Source organism: Protopterus annectens, chromosome 2.part2, assembly GCF_019279795.1.
Source record: "Protopterus annectens isolate FY-2018-M chromosome 2.part2, PAN1.0, whole genome shotgun sequence".
Lineage (NCBI taxonomy): Eukaryota > Metazoa > Chordata > Ceratodontiformes > Protopteridae > Protopterus > Protopterus annectens.
In genome coordinates this window covers 135,332,662-135,351,387 of record NC_056730.1, presented here as the reverse complement: position 1 = coordinate 135,351,387, position 18,726 = coordinate 135,332,662, and positions in this window count along the sequence as shown.

Sequence of the window (18,726 nt, the reverse complement as noted above, 5' to 3'; positions counted from 1 at the left end):
AGGGACATATGCTCATTGTCCCTTAGTCAGAATCACACCATTCCTTCTACTGCAAAGGGACATATGCTTATTGTCCCTTGGTTGGCTCACCCCATTCCTTCTCCTGTAAAAAGGACATATGCTCATTGTCCCTTGGTCAGGCTCACCCCATTCCTTCTCCTGTAAAAGGGACATATGCTCATTGTCCCTTAGTCAGAATCACACCATTCCTTCTACTGCAAAGGGACATATGCTCATTGTCCCTTGATCGGCTCATTCCATTCCTTCTCCTGTAAAAAGGACATATGCTCATTGTCCCTTGGTCAGGCTCACCCCATTCCTTCTCCTGTAAAAGGGACATATGCTCATTAACATGCAGAGGTGATAATCATGTAGGGCAAGCAGTTGTACAAGTCATAATGTTTGTTTGCACTGTGTATACTCACTGATATCCAGACAACTGAGGGTGTATGTTATGGCCACAACCAAACCCCTGTTGGTCGTGGGAGCACTGGAATCACCAAGGACGCCACTTGTACCCTTTGACCCTTGTCAGATGGCATCAAGGCCTGCTGTCGACAGCTTTTGTTGTCACAGTCCACATCCTCCCTACACTAACTTGCTGTTATTGACAAAGCTTACACTTGAACTTGGGACATCAGTCAGACAGACAGCATCCAACATCTCACTACATCCACACATAGGATAAGCACACCATTCATCCTCTGCAATCTCCACTAAGTGCTCTAGATAATATTAAAACTTAGTTTGCTGGCTTGTAGATAAGCCTTTATCCCTCTATGCCTCCGAGCTGGCTAACATTTTCTGAAATATAAACCGCTGTGCCCACAAAGAAAACAAATTCCAGAAAGTGGATGTTACATCTATGAAGCATTTTTTTCAAATAGTTCTTCTTAGAACCCCCACCACTTGTATATTCGAACTCCAAGATCATTGTACCTTGGCATAGAAGGAATACTCTGAGATGCCACAGTTTCAAAAGTAGTACTTTCTCCTCTTAATTGTGCTTAAAATTTTTACTAATCTGAGAACTGCATTTTATATTCTCAGGCATTCAAATGGCACCTCCTGTAGCATGGAATGCTATTACACTTAGGTTCATAGGTTCATAGGTTCATACTAGGCTATCTGCCCGAGGGCATTTACAAGCCTAGCCCATAGTTTTGTGGCTTACGCCACCCCTTTAGTATGGGGAACTATACCCATTATTTTGCTGTGCCTCTGTTGAGCAGTGACACTGAGGTAATCCCTGGGGTATATCTGCGATCTCCCATCCATTGGTCAAGATTTCTCTTGAACAAGGCCAGCGAGGTGCTCTACCTCACATATACCGGGATTTTATTCCACAGCATAGGGAGTCTTTGGGTGATGAATCTATCCCTCCAGCACGTCCTATTAATAGCCGTGTCGAGGTTTAAGTCTCCGCCCTTGTGGCTCTGAAGGATCTAGATTTTTTTGAGGTGAAGCGTATTCATCAAATCTGGGTTTGACATGGCCTTGTATGTTAGGCAAAGGTCACCTCTGAGCAAGCGGTAAGCGACTGAATAGAGCTGGAGTTCTTTCAGTCGGGCAGCATAGGACAGATGTTTGAGACCCTTTATCCTTTTGGTGAGGAACTTTTGTGGCCTCTCCAGCTGCTGCAAGTGTCGGGTCAGATACATTCGAATGGGGCATTGTACTCAATCATTGGTCTGATGAGTGATGAGTATAGGGAGACTATGACCTCCCTTGATCTAGATGAGAATCCCTTCATGATAAGGTGGGCAATGTAGAAGGTCTTCCTAACTACTTTAGCTACATGGGTGTCGAATGACAGACTACTATCAACCTGGGTCCCCAGGTCCCTGATAACTTCTTCTGTGCTCAGTGGATTGCCACCTATTTGGAAGCTAGGTGTAACCTTGTTTTTCCCGAAGGGTATGACTATGCATTTTTTGGCATTTAACTTTAGGCCATGGCTCTGGCACCAGTTATCCGTTTCTGTGAGACCCTTCTGAAGGATATCTGTGTCAGATGTGTTTTCTACTATGGCGCCCAGTTTGCAGTCATCTGCAAACTTTGTCAGCCATAACCCTCCTGTGTTTGCTTGTACTTCGGAAAAGTAGATGCCAAACAAGAGTGGGCCCAGGACTGAGCCCTGTGGTACACCACTTGTGACAGGCTTTGAGTCTGACATGGCGCCAGCAACTCTGACCCTGTGGGTTCTGTCACTCAGCCAGTTTGCAACCCATCTTGTGATGTATGGGTTAACATTTAAGCTGATGAGTTTTTCAATGATACCCGAGTGGGGTATTGTATCGAAGGCCTTCGCCAGATCGAGGTAGGCTGTATGGACTGCCTTTCCCTCATCAATGGCTTTGGTGACTGTTTCGAAAAAGTCAACCAAGTTTAGAAGGCATGATCTGCCTTTGACAAAGCCAAACTGGGATGGATCCAAAGTCTGCAAATTCCCTATGTCTTTATTTATGAGGTCCATTATGATCCTCTCCATGGCTTTGCAGATAAGGCTTGTCAAGCTAACGGGCCGGTAATTTCCAGGGTCGGTGGAGGCACCGCCTTTGTGAAGTGGGACCACAGTTGCAGTGCGCCACTCCCTGGGTACGTATCCAGAGGTAAGACTATGATTAAACAGCTGTCCTAGCTGTGGGTTTAATTCCTCATTGAGTTCGTGGAGCACACAGCCGGGGACACCATCAGGTGGCCAGATTATACCTGAAACGGCCAGATTATACCTGAAACTGGTCCATTTTTGATCACTTTGTTTACTTTATTTAGCTCTCTATCAAACCATATTCTGATAATTTGCTTTATATTTTACAGGGTCACAGGGGTGGCTGCAAATCTTTAAAGGTCATTCTAGACAAGGCACTGACCTACGACAGATATGAATAAATAAATAAACAGTAGCACATGATTTAGATATGTGCCTTTTATTTTGCTATACATTATAGGTTCATAGGTTCATACTAGGCTAATGATCACCAGAGCCTTTACAAGCCTAGCTGTACAACCTAACCCAGTTTTGTCCCAGAGACTTGCTTGGACTCCTATATGGTGGTATATGTTAGCAAAGAGGTAGCTAAGGGTTACCTGAGGGGTATATTAGTTGGAGATTAATTTACTTACTGTCGACCTCTGTACATCAGAGTTTTGGGGCCAGACTGTGGGTGAATTCTTATCCAGTGATCAAGATTTTCTTTTGAATAGGGTCAAGGACAAACTCTGCTTCACATAGATAAGGAGCTTATTCCATATTGTGGAGATCCTTTGAGACATATATTAGTCCCTTGAGTAGGTTCTGTTTATGTTGCAGACAAACTTCAGTTCTTTGTAGCTAGTGTTTCTGGTACTGTTTTGTTTTATGGATAAGCAAGAGATCCATTAGAGGATGCCTTAAATGCTAGGCATAGATCGCCTCTCATTAATCTATAGGAGACTGAGGACAGACATAGGACCTTAAGGCGATCTGTGTAGGACAGGGTATTCATACCCTTGATTCTCCTGGTGACCAACTTTTGAGGGTATTCCAACTGTTGCAAGTGCTTGATTAGGTACATGACAAAGGGGGTAGAGTGGTAATATTACTTCCATGGACCTGCATACCATATATTATTTCTTTGAACCTGGATACCGTACCCTTGTTGATGAGCTGGGTGACATAGAATGATTTTCTTACCATCTTGGCAATGTGTTGGAGGAACACCAGATTACTGTCTACATATGTTCTCAGATCTTTTATCAATGAAATAATTAACTTGGGTGGGCGCTTTCCCAAAGGTCACTATAATACATTTCTTTGCATTGAGTTTTAATCTGTGGCTTTCACAGCAGTCATTTGATTGTGTCAGACCCTCTTGTAGGATGTTGGTGTCATGGGGTTAACGTATGATAGCTCCCAATTTACAGTCATTTGTGAACTTGGTAAGCCAGAGGCCTTTGACATTAGCCTTGACTTTCAAGAAGTAGCTGCCAAACAGGAGCGGACCTAGCACAGATCCCCGGGCTACTGCTCTGGTGACCTGTTTCTTGGTGGAGATAATCTCACTGATGCTGAATTCTTGGGTCCTATCTGAGAGCCAGTTGGCAATCCTGTGAGTTATGTAGGGATTCATCAGTAGTTCTGAAAGTTTGTCAACAATACCTGAGTGGGGTATTGTATCAAATGTCTTGGCCAGATCAAGGTAGACGATATGCACTGTTTTCCTCTCATCCATAGCCATGGTGACCACGTCAAAAAAGTCTAACAGGTAAAGTAGGCAAGACCTTCCCTTAACAAACTCAAGCTAGGATGGGTCCTGTGTCTATAGGTTGCCAGTGCCATTGTCGATCATTTCCATGATAATTCATTTCATGGCTTTGCATATTAGACATATCAAGCTGACGGCCTGTAGTTCTTGGGGAAAGTTGACGATCCATCTTTATGAAGAGGGTTAGCCATTCAGCTGACACTTAAACTGTATTGAGGCTATAGTTGAAGAGTACCCCAAGTGGCCTGGTTAGGTCATGTTTTAGGCTATTTAAGAGGCTACAAGAGATATTATGAGGGGCCCATTGAGGAAGTGCTTTTGACCTTAGTGAGCACCTCCTGAACCTCCAGGATCTGCTCCCTGTTGATGGTGGTGGTGGGAGGGATATGCTAGAAGAGATTTCACAGGGGGAGTGGGAGGTGAAGGTAAAGCTAAATCTATCAGCCAGTAGATTTGGTATGTCACCCTGGTCAGGGAAGGTTGTTCCAATTACCACCAAAGTTCTGCACACTGCTGGGAATTACCTTGAAGGTTCTTAACATAGTTGAAGAAGGCGTTGTGATTGTCCATAGCTTGGGAGGTGATTCTGACCTTGTAATTTGCCTTGTTGGACTTCATTAGACCTCTTAGTTTATTGTTTAGCTGGATTAGAGAGCTCTTGTCTCTATCAGAGTTGCCCCTTCTGATTTTAGCCATGACTTTTTTCTTGTTGCATAGCCTGTTAAGGTAAGGATTCTATTAGTGTGGTTTGTTTCCGGTGTTAGATCTGGGATTACTTCTCATTGGGACAGCAGACTCAATGCAGCCATTTACATGTTTGTACAGGGTTTCTGTAAATAATTCTGTATGAGTATCTATGTTCTCATGGTTTAGAGCAGCTGTGAATTTTGGCAAACTGTCGTTCAATAGGATGTAGTTTTTCTTTAGTGTAGTTCTAACTGTTATGGGTTTAGTTGGGTTTTCTGGAATAAGTTTTGAGGTCCGAACACCAGTGAGAATGTGACATGGGGGAGGGGTGTAATACTGTCCCATCTGATGATACTAGGTCCAATATGTTTGATATTCTGGTTGGAGAGTGCACTATCTGGTCCTAGGTGTTTGTATTGATAAAGTCCAGGAAACACTGTGTCTGTGAGTTAGAAAGGTAGTTAAAGTCTCCTATCACTAGGGTATTTGGTTTGATGGTGAGTGCCTATATATGAGTAGTGAGCTTCATGGGTCCTAGCGGGTGACCAGTAGGTAGCCAGGACTTTGTAGGGAACCTAGCCTATGGAGACTTGGACATGGATGACAGGATACCATCCGGTTTTACCAACTGAGAGCTGTATTTGCTGCTAATGTAGATTGAGACACCTCCACCTATAGCCTCTGTCCATGCTGCTATTGGTCCAAATGTGTAGAAAGCACTGTAGCCTTCCACTACTGGAGTACTTTCTGTTGCTTTAAACCAAGTCTCAGTGACAGCACATATGTCTACATTTTCCAGAGTGAGGAGAGTTTGTAGATTATGGAGTTTCTTACTTTGGCTCATAGCATTGAGCAGTAACACCTTAAGTTTGCTATAAGTTTTTTTAAATTTTTTATTTATTTATTTATATATTTATTTATTTATTTTTTGCTGTGTTGGTAGTTTTGTCATTTTGACTTTGCCTAAAAAGGCTTTAAGGTATGGATAACGTTTTAGCCAATATCTGAAAGCCCAGGGGGTCAGGTGTAGACTATCCATGGCAAAGCAAAGTAGTCTGTTAGTTATATCCTCCCATTCTGATAGATACTGGATCCCCTGAAGTGACACCAGAAATGGAGCTAATTATTAAAATCAGACATTTTCTGTTGTTACTGTGGCATCATCCTTAGTAAATGTAGAATGCTGCTCAGTGCAAGGCATTTACCTGTTCTATGACACATATTCAGAGATATCCATATTGTCTCTTCTTGTATAGTCCAGTGTGGTATGCCTCAGGTCATTTAAATCTGCATGGACTAGAACACCCTTATATTGATACCTGTGGTGCAGTGACTTGAGTGTCTGCATGATATTGTGGATCCTGGCTCCGGACAGGCAACTAACCATTATCTTCTCTGTGTCCAGCCTGGTTGGAGAAGTATCTGTGGGGTGTACAATAGAAAGTGTTTACTTGCATTATGGGCTTTGTTCTTGGGGGATTATTGGGTGTAGGCTTATGTGCAGTGTTACGTGTTGCTTTTGGTGTGTGCTTTAGTGATTGTTGAGGGTGGGTGTTGCAGTTTGACACCTTAGAAGGTGTTTCAGGTTTGGAGATGTTTCATTTAAGTGCTTCAGCATAAGAAGGTCTATGTGTGTGGCGATTGAGGATGTAGTGTGTTTATTTTTGACAAAACTTGTTAGTAAGCGAGATTTTTGCCTCCAAGGAAGGAAATTATGTATATACATCTCTCAGATAATGTGTTAGCTTCTTTAAGGATTAAGAGGTTGTCTGAGTATGTGAGACAATTGCTACAATGTCTCTGGATGCCCATATCCACCAAGCTCGCCACAGAAACATTAAAAAATGATAAATAAGTGGTGTCAGGACCTGTATTAGGGTTGAGCTGTTATGTTTTATGGTCTTGGTTTTACTGGGGTCACCTGAGTGTTGTCTATGTTGAAGGCTAGATGTTAGATAATGCTATGATCTTAATGCTGTTGACACTCTATCTGGCCTCCCTAAACCATTCTGTATTACCTGTAAAAGTCTTAAGCACTAGCTTTATAGGTTTGCTACTATACGGAATACTGCTAACCACCACTCAGCTGGGAACAGCACCACAAAAACATGCCTGATATTTGGCAAAAAGAAAAATTTGAAAACTAACTCCCATGCCATTTGGCCAATAAATGACTATACATTAAGCTTCTTGGAGTGCCTCCCATCTCAGAGAGACCAGTTAAACACTTTTTGCCAGTTGGATGATTCTGGAAATTTTTAATTTAAAAGCACAGCAAAAGTAGCTTTCAAGTACAGGTTAACAACCAATTAATTCCCTAAAAAGCCTTCTGACTGATGAAACAACCTCATTTTAAGCCTCCCTGTGTATTTTCTAACTTGGACTGACCAGAATAATTTACGAATACCACTAGAATAACAGTCCCAGCCTTCTTAACTCACTACATCTGAGTGACACCTCCAGGTGCATCTGCAGTTAACTCCTACTGATGCCTCTAGGCATCAAATATTGGTTGTTCATATTTAAAGCAATAATTTGAAAATCATGCTATTCACAAAGTTTTAAAAGATTTCACCTTAAAGCTTACACAGTGGCAAACTTAACTGCATTAATACTTGACCTCTGTCTAGTGCAGGTAAAGAGATATTAACTGTTGTTTTTGTGATATTAATTTATATAGATATAATTTTCACATTTTTCTAAATATCTGAACAACCAAGTAACACAGACAGAACTCCTTAGCCTCATATGAATGTTCTCAGCTAGATGAATAAAATACAATAGACAGTAAGTGTGTAACTTCTGAGTGGTTGCTGCGATATGCAAGTTGTTTACAAAATATTATGAACATAATAATTACTGTGTTTACTGTGACTTATAAAATTCTGTTTAATACCTAGAACCTAAAGAATATTACCACTATAAAAATAGTTTGTGCTGGAGGGTTTGCAATTTATACTTCTTTCATAACCCCCTATGGTCCCAGAGATCTGAACATTTGTTTGAAATGTGAGGGCATAATTTGATTCTGTCAAAAGGCTTAGGCTTCACCCATTGGAAGTTATAGTGCAAACTACCTGAGCTCCATTGGATTGAATGAGTTAATGTAAAAACACACTTTGGCTAGCCAAAACTGAAAAGGTACCAACTAGCAACTACAAGTAATGCTCACATTAAGCTTCCTCGTGTGTTTCCCAACTCATACAGACCACACTACCTTTCTACTCCCACTAGAATTGCAGTGACAGCCTTCTCAGTGTAAAAACACAATTTAGATAAACAACATTGAAAAGGTATCAGAAATAAATCAAATAACTAACTACAACAGGTAATTCTCACTTTAAACCTCTCTTTGCATTTTCCAGTTTGGATTGACCAGGTTACTTTACTATTCCCACTAGAATAGCAGTCACAGTCTTCTTAAAGTAAAGACACTCTTTGGTTAGTCAAAAGAGAAAAGGTATTGGAAACAAATCAATTAACTTGCTACAATAAGTAATTCTAACTTTAAGCTTCCCTATGCATTTCCCAAACTCAGACAGACCAGACTACTATTCACTAGCATTGCCACCTATCCAGTATTTTTGCGGACTACCCGGAAATCAGAATGTTGGTCTGGTAGTCTGGAAAGCACTGTACAAACTCTGGTATTCTGTGTATTTGCACAAACAGAATGCTGGAGTTTGTAAAAAAAAAAAAAAGCAGACGCGGAATACTTTTCAATTGAAACACATCGCTAATGTGATGTGTTTAAACTTGGAACTTGTTTAAACAAGGGAGAAGAGGTAAAGTAAGGCATTCCACCTCGAGATGATGTAATTGTTTATATCATAAATGGGTGGGAGAGTGGGTGGGGTGGGTGGGGAAATGGGGTGTGAGAAGCAGGATTTTAGTAAATGTAAGGGTGTGTGGCTTTGGTCTGGTTTTCACCACATAGAAAGGTGGAAAGCAACCCTACCTTTCACTCCCACTACAATTGCAGACCCAGTCTTATGAATATAAAAACCCACTTTAGTTACCCACAAGTGAAAAGGTGCCAAAAACAAATCTAACAACCAGGCACAAGTAATTACAAGGCATTTGATTCTCACCTTTTGGAAGCATGGCCAAGCTTAACAAGGCCACCTGAGGTCATTAGCCTAGTAACCACCTATAAACAATATGTCCTGTCTGCAAAGACTCAAAGCACAGTCACTATACTCAGCATCCTACAGACTGCTAACACTTGACCTGTGTCTTGCACACGACAAAGGGCATCCTCTGACCAATTACTGATGGATTTACTGCACATCAGCAAGTCAAATGGCATCAGAAATATTGTGTCTAGAGATCTAATCTGCAATAATCTGCAACATCACCAGAACAGTTTGGTGGGACAGATACAGTATATATCTAACAGAGGATAACACGGCACTGCAACTGACTCCCCACAGTCATAAAATAAAGCTCATGCCTGTCCATATTCCAGGACAGCTTCGATCTAAGGATGAGTATTATAAAATTTACCCAAGGACTTTCCCCTGTGCTACTAATCGATTCATAGGTTCATGGATTGTAACTAGGCTAACGACCTGGGGGGACTTTATAAGCCTAGCTGAGTTTTCCCAAAAGAATAATGATTTCCTCTATCCAAATAGGACACTGAGAGCCAAGCATTTATAAACTACCTCTGTCCATAAGACACATGGGTGCCAGGCCCGGTGTAAATATTCTATTCCTTATCCATTGGTCTAGGTTGTACTTAAACTGGGTAATAGAAGAACTCAGCTTCACATAGATGGGAAGCCTGTTCCATAGCAAAAGCAATCTCTGAGACACATAACTGTCTCTCCGATATGTTCTGTTTATGTCACAGGCACTATTCAAGTTCCTAGACCTTATATTTCTGGCAATGTTTGTAATAGGCAGAGGCAGTTCCTAAATTATTTTACCCACTCATGGGTCTCCTAAAATTATCTGTGGTATGATTCCAGTTTTTCTCACTAGTGGTAGTATAGCATTATGAATCATAGGATGGGTAATGTCAATCTAGCACCAAACAAGATAGGTTAATTCAAGCACAAAAGGGAAATTGTCTACACTTAAAATGGCCTGCATGTGCAGCTAACCTATGAACTTATGAAGCTATAAAATCTGTGTCTTGGATACACGTTTACACAGCATTGTGTTTTGCTCTTTGAATTAGCTTTAAGTACAGATGCATTAATTTTAAATTATGTGACAATAAATGTGGGATAAGAGAAAGGAGTAGTCATATTAAATAAGTACGTCACATGCTTTTTACAAAATCTTTGTTATACACACATACAAAGACCAATAATCTCTGAGTCATCCCCATAAAACCCACTGTGTGTTGAATAAGCATTTCAATTATTTTGTCCCATAATGTTAACTTATAATTGCATTTAACACCATTGTGAGCATTGGAATGATTGATTGTATCTGCTTTATTTAATTTCTATGTCCTGCTCTTTTTCAGAACAGCAAGTAAATCAGAAATTGCTGAGATAAAATATTCATTGTTCAGATTTGTTCCCCAAGATCTTTAGATAGTAAAAATACTAGTGTCTGTAGCATTTGTCCTTGTGCTTAAAATCTTACTGTTTGCAGACGGGATTAACATTCTGTTTAACACAGTTAACACTGCACTGCGTACATTATGGCATTTGACTTGACAAATGATATGTCACTGTTATATGACAGGGCTGGGTGGGATTACAGGAGATGTAACTATCCGTTTCTGGACTTCATAGTTAAACATACTGATAAACCAGTATAGGAGTAAAATCAACATGTGCTTTGTACTTACATTCCATAGTGACATCAAAAGGCATGCTTCCAGAATTGCACTTAAGTACATTCATTTACTACTGACTAATAAACATAGCTTTGTTACGTGGAATTTTTAAGTTATATAAATATATCTGAAAAGTCATCAGGCTTTCCTACGCCTTATATGAGAAAGCAGCTGACGTGTCTCTATAGCACTTAAGCTACTGCTCCTTAAGTACACCTTTGTAGAGAAGGTATGTGAGTCAGAGTTTGGTAGCATATGCAGTGAAGGCTATAGGACATGAAAACTTCTGTACGGATAAATACAAACTACACCTTCTAATTAAAGAATATATGGTAAATTCAAAATGCAAATATGTCATTGCTAGATGACTTTGAAACAACTGTTCATTATGCTTTCTGACACAGTGCCTGGTGTACTCATTCTGGTTGTAGGATACCATGGCATACAGGCTTTTATCGAAAAAATGAATAATGTTTTCTGATAGAGAATCAAAGTAGCAAAGTGTAGAATGCATCTTGTAACGGAAAAAAAGAATGATGACTTGTAATATTTTTAATAACTTCCCAAGAACTTCTGGGAAGTCAGCCTTCTGATTCACAACCCATATATAGCTATGGCTTTACTGAATTTTATAGAAACACCCAACCAACAATGTTCACAAAGTAGTCCAGAAAACATTGGCATTGCAAATGTTGGCACGCTACTACACATGTACCAAGCACTGATAGTGGAGCATGCAAAACATACATTTAAAAAAATACAATAAAACACCCAGGTGATTATATATACTAATTCCAAGATTTCACAATGTCAGGGAAAGGGCATATTTCCCTACCCAGAGAATTGTGCAATGTCACATACCTGTTGACCACCTGTGTAGCTGAATAAATTTTTATTTCTAAACAAATGTCGAACAGAGGGGGATTTGACGATCTTCAGTTCCCCTCGTATACCTATATACAACGGATGCCTCATCAAGCGTTGTACATGGTAAGAGTGAAGTAAGAAAGAATGATAATTTTACACTGAAACTAAAAATAATCGAAAATAAAACTCTTTTTATTTTTTGTAGAGGGGAGCACCCCTGCCATACTCCCTGCTAATTATATATACCTACTCCAAGACTGCACAGTAGCAAGGTAAAGGCAAATTTCCCTGACCCTGGGTGAAAAAGACACATATATTTCTCTAGCTGTCTACCTATCTATCTATATACAGACACATACACATATATGCATCTATGTCTATGCATTTCTCTCTCTGTATCTCTCTCTCTCTCTCTCTCTCTATATATATATATATATATATATATATATATGTGTGTGTGTGTGTGTGTGTGTGTGTGTGTGTGTGTGCGTGTGTGTGCGTGTGTATATGGGTCTACTTGAGTAGACCAAAATTCCATTTAATCGAATCTTACTTAACCGAGACAACCACCAAAACGTTGCTTATCGAACATTCATATTGTCGGAATTTTAATCTGGGAAAGGAGACAGTTGGCAGACTTTAAAAAACAAACACACTGAAGCATGTCAAACCCACCCTACTGAGAAGCTTCACCCCCCCACACGCACCCTCAATGTGGGGGGACAGCCAACCACACACCCCCAAAGTAAATATAACAACTCCAAGATCACACATCAGTGTGGAAAAGGGCAAATTTCCCCATCTTGGCCAACTGTGTACTTTCCCAAATTAAAATTCTGGTGATATGAACATTCATTAAAAGAAAAGTTTTGATGTCGTCTCGCTTAAGTAAGATTCAATTAGATGGAATTTCGGTCTACTCATGAAGACCCATATATATATATATATATATATATATATATATATATATATATATATATATATATATATATATATTTATATATAGATATATATATATATATATATATATATATATATATATATATATATATATATATATATATATATATATATATATATATATATATATATATATATATATATATATATATATATATACATACATATATATATATATATGTATATAAATATATATATATATATATATAGAGAGAGAGAGAGAGGTAAATATTCAAACATGTGTATATACACACTCTCACACACACACACACACACACACACACACACACACATTATATAGAAAGACAAAATAAACCAGGTACACTCACATATGTATATATACACACACACACACACACACACACACACACACACACACACACACACACACACACACACACACACACACAGAGTCACATATATATGTATACATATATAAATATATATATATATATATATATATATATATATATATATATGTGTGTGTGTGTGTGTGTGTATGTGCATGTGTGCTTGTATAAAAAGACTAAATAAGCCACATGCGTTTTATGCATAGCATTCTAGTTTGTAAAAAAAAATAGTGTAACACAAGGTTGCCACTACGTGGCCCAAGTCCTGTCTGAAAACGTCACTGCTGGTTAAGAAAATAATGAAATAAATAATCCATCACAGACATTGCCATTAATTTTAGAATGCTACAGCTAGTTACAGGCATCTATGGAATAGCAAGGTTTATATGAGTGCATGCATATTGGGGGGGGGGGGGGTTGGTGACACACTGGTGCAACATATAGCATTATCACCTTGCAGCAAGTGTTTCACCAGTTCAGTTCTTGGGTGGCATGCTTTCTGTGTGGAATCTGCATGTACTCCCTGTATTTACGTGTGTTTTCTTCTTGTACTCTAAAGGCATGAAGTAGACAGACTGGCAGTTTTAAAGTTGTCCATAAATGTGTGTGTGTGTGTGTGTGTGTGTGTGTGTGTGTGTGTGTGTGTGTGTGTGTCTGTGTGTGCGTCTGTGTGTGTGTGTGTGTGTGTGTGCGCGTGGCCTGACAATGTCCTTCCTTACCGTACGTCTCTACTAAATTCTATGGATGATACTGTTCGTTAATGCAGTTACCATAGGAGATGGATGTAATTTAACAGCATTGGATGGATTTACCATTTTGTACAGGTATGTTCACACTAAAGGTATATTGAAGTATATGTGTGACTCAGCATTTACCAGTTTAGGTAACAATGTACACAGATGTACAGTAGCTGGTAGTAAAGCCTACTTTTGTTTCCAAGCAAGCTCTCTTCTCATGAAAGCAGTAAAATTATGCTAAAAAGGAATAAATGTCTTTCAGCTGCAGGAAGTGAAACAAAACATTTTGCTGACCAGCAGGTTTTACAGAATCTCTTATTAACACTATACCGATAAAAGATACTGTTACAAGATGAGTTCTGAATGGAAATGGATGCAGACCTACAAACCCAATTTTTAACAGGACCAAGAAAATGTCATTAGACTAAGTAGAAACATACTTTGATGCACTGTTGCCTGGTAGGTTATGATATAATGCTTCTTGTAACAAACTGGCAATATTCCGTACAGTGAAATCTGACAAAACCAACTGAAGCTAACAATGGAAAAACACAAATGATTAAGAAGTTAGTTGCATAAAATCTTCTAAACTGAGGAAAAAGGCTGAAAAACACAGTTCCAGATAGACATCTATATCTTAATTGCTCAAATGCATGTCTTGAGTATAACTATATATGCATATTGGTATTACAAGTGAAATCTGTCCCACCAACCAAGAAGTGATCATAGATATAATTACAACTACAGATCCATAGTTCTAGATATTTACTCTAATATTAAATGCGTATGTGGAATCAATTGCATAGTCCCACTTGAATTTTTTTCTGCAAGTTTCTCAGCAGCAAGATAATCATACAGTATCACATCTATGAACAATTTCTTAACTAATAGTTTTACATTTACTATTTGTTAACTATCAAAGTTAATTTTCTACCAGAAATAATACCTTGCAGAGTAGAAAATATGGAAGTTATTGGTGAGCACGTGAAATTCCAGGGTAAACTAGGCAGTCTGCTATAATATTGGAAATGTTCATACTATTAGGCATTTGGCAGGCCACTATTTTTCTGTAACACTGACCAGTCTAAATGCTGTTTTTTATTTGTGCTATGCTATAAAAAGATATATGCAAATGTTATTCCCTGGGAGTCCACAAAGGACAATTACTTTTGATCAGTTGTGAGTAAACTAATGTTAGGATTTCAAGTCCCAGTATTTGTCTGCTCTGCTGTTAATCTAGAATATAAGCAGCTTACCATAGTGACCTTAGACTGACTGTATATTTGTAATCTGATAACTAGGGCCAAATTTTACCACTGCAAGGAAGGATAGTTTTTTGGCATTCTGTGCATTTATACATGTAAATGAGCATTGCTTAGGAATATTTTGTGGTAATGCTTTGCTTATCATTTCTCATTTTAATCGACATGTTCTTGCCTGCAGAAGTGCAGGCACACCTCTCAACTATACAGATTGTTTTCAGAATGTTCATATTTTTGCCTCATATTTTTTGTTCTGTTCCTCAAAAAATTCTGTTTTTTTCTGGCAAATCATTGTGTGGAAGTCAGAAAATAATGATAGATATTTGAGTTTCAGACTTCATTTCCTTCTGAAGAATTCTTGATAGCACAAAACCTGCTATTTAATCTACTTTCTAAGTTTGTAAGAACAATATTTAAAAAACTGTTCCTATTTTTGGGCCTTTGTCACCCCTGTTATTTATGGCTTTGTCCAGATTTCTTGGTCTAAGAGTTTGGGAGGTGTGTCTGCTGGACCAGGGCTTAAACCAACACCTGGCTGCATTCATATGGTTTGAAAAGCAGAAATGAAATAAGTTTGCAGCAATTCCTTGAATAAGGTTAACTGTCCTGTGGGTTGCATTTTCTTTTACTGGAGGTTTCGGTATTGAGAGGGATACATGGAGTGTACTCTGGAACTGGAATAAGTGGAAAAGAAAGATGGAATTTGTGGCAGACACTTACAATATTCAAAAATGAGAAATACGGGTTTCCCATGGAGTGAGACAGATATAAAGGAAGATAAAAAATTACTTACAGTTAAAGCAATAACACAAAACAATAAAGAAATATCACCACATTCTGAGAGTTGGGGCTAAAAAGAATTGGAGCCAATGGTTAGAAAGGATGTTGTTGTGTCTTTCAGCTTTTCCCAGTTAGGGGTTGCCACAGTGGAACTCCGGTCCACTAATGATCGGCAGTAGATTTTTACATGCCGAGTTGCTGGCCCTGATGAACAACCTTCAACGAAGGTACGCCCATTCACGCATGTCTCCCCACAGAAGACACTCTAGCTGAGAATCGAACATGACAACGTCTTACTGTGAGGCGACAACGCTACAGCAAATGATTCTGCAGAACCAAAAGCTTGGTGCCATAAAATATGCCCAAAGCTAAGGATAAGTGACGAGGGATATATAGAAAACAGAAAACTGAGAAACAGGTAAAAGCAGAATAGAGACAATAGGAGTTAACTATGGAGTAGTACAACAAAACCAGCAGAACTATGAAAGAGAAGGAAAGTGAATATGCAACAGAGAATGGAAAGTTAAGCAGTGCAGGTGAAAGTGAGTAAGGAGGTGGAAAGGAACATCAGGAAAACAGTGTTAATAACATGGATAGATTCAGGTATGTTTTTTAACAAACTCCTTAATTAAACATGAATAATGGTGAAGAAAGTGGAAAAGACGGATATGCAGAAACAGTACCTTCATTCATCTTATATGTTCATAGGTTCATGGGTAAGTACTAGGCTATCTGCCCAAGGGAATCTATAAGCCTAACCAGAATGTGTTGGCTTTCTCCGCTACCTTAGATTAGTTCCCTGTGCCTCTGTCCAGCAGCACCATTAGTTCACTGTGCCTCTGTCCAGCAGAGCCACTGCAGTGATCCCCAGGGTAATTTTTTTGTTTCCCATCCACTCGTCAAGGTTTTTGTTGAAGAGTGTTAGTGAGGGGCTCTGCCTAATGTAGATTGGAATCCTGTTCCAAAGCATGGAGAGTCTCTGGGACAGGAATCTATCCCTCCAGCACATCCTATTTATCGTTGTGGTGAGGTTTAGATCCCTAGAGCATGTGGCTCTCGGGGATTTGTTTTTTTTTTTAGGTGGAGCATGTCCATCAATTCTGGGTTGGACATGGCCTTGTATGTCAGGCAGAGATCACCTCTGAATAAGCTTTATGCAGCCAAGTACAGCTGGAGTTTCTTCAGTCGGGCTGCATAGGGTATCTTTTTGAGGCCAGTAATCCTCTTGGTGAGGTACTTCTGTTATCTTTCCAGCTGTTGCAGGTGTCTTGTAAGGTACATCCCAAATGGGGCATTGTACTCTATGATGGGTCTGATGAGTGATGAGTAGAGGGGCACAATAGCCTCTTTTGTTCTAGATGCGAACCCTTTTGTGATTAGGTGGGCCACATAGAAGGATTTTCTAACCACCTTGGCAATATGATTATCAAAGGAGAGATTACTATCTACTTGGGTCCCCAGATCCCTTATTACATTTTCTGTATTTAGGGGACTACCACCTATGTGGTAGTTTGCGGGTACTTTGTTTTTTCAAAGGGGATGACTATGCACTTTTTGGCATTTAGCTTGAGGCCATGATTTTGACACAGGTATCTATCTCAGCGAGACCCTTCTGGAGAATGTCTGTATCAGCCAAAAAGTCAATTATGGCTCCCAGTTTGCAGTCGTCTGCGAACCTGGTCAGCCATAGTCCTCCTGTGCTTGCCTGTACCTCTGAGTAGTATATTCCGAACAGCAGGGGTCCCAGGACTGAGCCCTGGGGGACGCCACTTGTAACCGGTTTAGAGTCGGACCTAAAGCCTGCAACTCTCACCGTGTAGGCTCTGTCCTTGAGCCAACTGGCAACCCATCTCGTGATGTAGGGGTTTATGTTCAGGCTGGTCAGCTTGTCTATAATACCAGAATGCGGAATGGTGTTGAAAGCCTTTGCAAGGTCTAGGTAGGGTTTGTGGACCTCCTTTCCCTCATCTGAAGCATTGGTAACTGTCTCAAAGAAGTCCACCAGGTTTAGGAGGCATGATCCACCCTTAACAAAGCCAAAATGGGTAGGGTCCAATGTTTGGAGGTTCCCACTGTCTCTTTTAAAGAGTTCCATGATAACGTGCTCCATATCCTTGCAGACCAGGCTCGTCAGGCTTAAAGGGTGATAGTTCCCAGGGTCCGTTGTGGCTCCACCTTTGTGGAGCACGATAACTGTTGCTGTGCAGCACTCTATGGGTACGTAGCCTGTAGAGAGGCTGAGTTTGAACAGTGTGTTTAATTGAAGGGTTAGTTCATTTTGGAGCTTGTGTAAGACACAGCCTGGGACACCATCCGGTCCCATTGAAGCTGTGTTTTTGGCTTTGGATAGGACTGTTTTTATCTGTGTGTCAGTGATTGCTGGGGCTGTATATTCTTCTGATATGGTTATGGGCCCTTTAGGGGGTGAGAGGAGGGTGAGGTTTGGACTAAACCTGTCTGCCAGAATGTTGGCAATATTAGTCAGTTAAGTGTATTTTGTGCCATTCTGCACTATCTCAGAGCAGATCTGAGAGTTTCCACTTAGGTTCTTGACATAGCTAAAGAATGCTTTGTGGTTATCTTTGGAGTCCTTAGCAATTTTCTTTCAATGCTAGCCTTGGATGATTTTATGAGAGATTGTAGTTTCTTGGTGATACTGATCAGGGATGTATTTCCTTCTTGAGATTTTACTCTCTTCTGTACTAGTTTCCTCCTTCTATTGTATAGCTTGTTTATGGCAGGGGTCCACCAGACTGGTTTCCTTTTCTTGGAGGAGGGAGTCTTGGTTTTGCTTGAGATAGCATGATCTATGCATTCTTGCAGGTGCTCATAGAGTGCCTTTGTAAGGGATTCAGCAGCTTGGACAGCGTTGTCCTTTAGCATGGGGGCTGTGAACCTTTCCACCTCGGTCTTAAATAATGTGAAGTTTTCTTTTGAAAAGTTTTTCATGGTGGTTTCCTTGATTGGGGTTGGGGATGGAATATGGCTATCCAGAGTAATTAGTCTGTGGTCTGATCTAACCGGTGAGGGGTTGACCAC